The sequence below is a fragment of the Montipora capricornis genome, chromosome 8, assembly GCF_036669925.1.
Source record: "Montipora capricornis isolate CH-2021 chromosome 8, ASM3666992v2, whole genome shotgun sequence".
Taxonomy (NCBI): domain Eukaryota; kingdom Metazoa; phylum Cnidaria; class Anthozoa; order Scleractinia; family Acroporidae; genus Montipora; species Montipora capricornis.
Window position 1 is genome coordinate 17,898,264 of NC_090890.1, and position 1,597 is coordinate 17,899,860.

Consider the following 1,597-nt stretch of genomic DNA (forward strand, 5'->3'; position numbering starts at 1 on the left):
ACCTAAAAGATTCGCAACGACGTAAACGTTTTCCCTTACGTTTTCGGAAAGGATATTTTAACAATTTGTGGCACTTAAAAAAAGGCTGATTTTTTCTCTGCTTACCGTCTTTCGACTTCAAAGTCGTCTCTTGGAGATAAATGCATTCTCTTTCAGCTTTGAAATGGCATGTTAATCCGATAATATGCTTGGTACTATAACGCAGAGGAAAAATGTATTTCTGTGTGAGTGCTTGAACCGCTGACAGCGTTCCCGCTCACAATTCACTGAATTCAGCTAGCAGTGAACAAACATGGCATGATACTTGTGTTCGCTTTTATTTCTAGGACTCCAGGTCAACGATAATGGATAAATATGCATTTTAGTGTTTTTCTAAAGCCGTATTTAGTCTAGACTTTAAACAGAAAAAGCACAAAAGTAACTTTCTTGTGAAAAATACTGCGCATGTCATCGCTTTAAGCAATAATCTTACAGATTCCTGAAAAATGCAAGTGATTGCAACGAGGTTCGAGCCCATGACTCCTGCCGGAATTTAGCCACTGCTTGCCCTTTTCCTGCCTATTCTTATTACAAAGGATCCTGGTGGCGTATACGTGGATGCATCAGTCGGGATGTTCTGATCGTGTGAAATAAATTGCGGTATATAGTTTCATGTTGGATGAACAGCTTGTTGCTTCTAATTGACATTTTCATCAGGCAATCAATATGAGCAAAAACTGAGAACGTTCAAAGACAATTTACGGCAATAAGGTAGTGAATTTTTGATGGATTTAATTTGATGCCCAGAAAGACAAAAAGGGAAACGCGAGTTCACTAAAGATAAGTACCCCTATTCTACTAGTAAAGAGTCTGTTCAGCTTTAGCTACCTTCAAAGTCTGTTCCTTTCTAAGACATGTTTGTTGCTATGCAAAAGTATGTACTTTGCATATCATCAAATGCCTCTCTTTATCGATTTGGATTGAATATCCTGCGTAGTAGGCGCTTTGGTGAAGTTAGAAGCTTCTTTCCACCAAGTAGGGAAGAGACTGGAAGGGACTTTTCCCGACACGGAAAAAAACGGAGAAATGAACGCAGATTCCGACTGGGTTTAGCAACCCAGTAATAGCTTTCGAATTGATTGCAGGCGGTTCCTCGCTCGTTGTCCTCGCCCCCTCCCCCTTCGCTTGCTTTTCTCGCAGCCATGATCACTCGAAAGTCCACCCTAAGTGGTGTCTTTGTGCATAGAGTCTTCTGTGCGTATTTTGATGGGTTTCAGGGGGTAGGAGAAATGCGCAGATTTCTCTGGTGTACACAGTAGAATATTTAATTGATCTGCAATGGCGTCGAAGTCATTGAAACACAAATGGTGTTTTGGTGGATCTTTTTAAAATATATACCTTTATGGAGCTCAAGAATGAAACGTCAGTTGGATAAACAAGACAGGCGGGGGAAGAAATATCTGGAATCTCAAGCCACGGCCACACGAGGGATTTTTTGCTCGCGCTGGTGATGCGATTTTTTCACAATTTGTCGTGTATCCACCCTTGAACTGGCGACTTGACAGGTGAAAAAATCGTAAGAAAAAAGTCGCCACAGTTGAAACTTTTGCCACAAAAT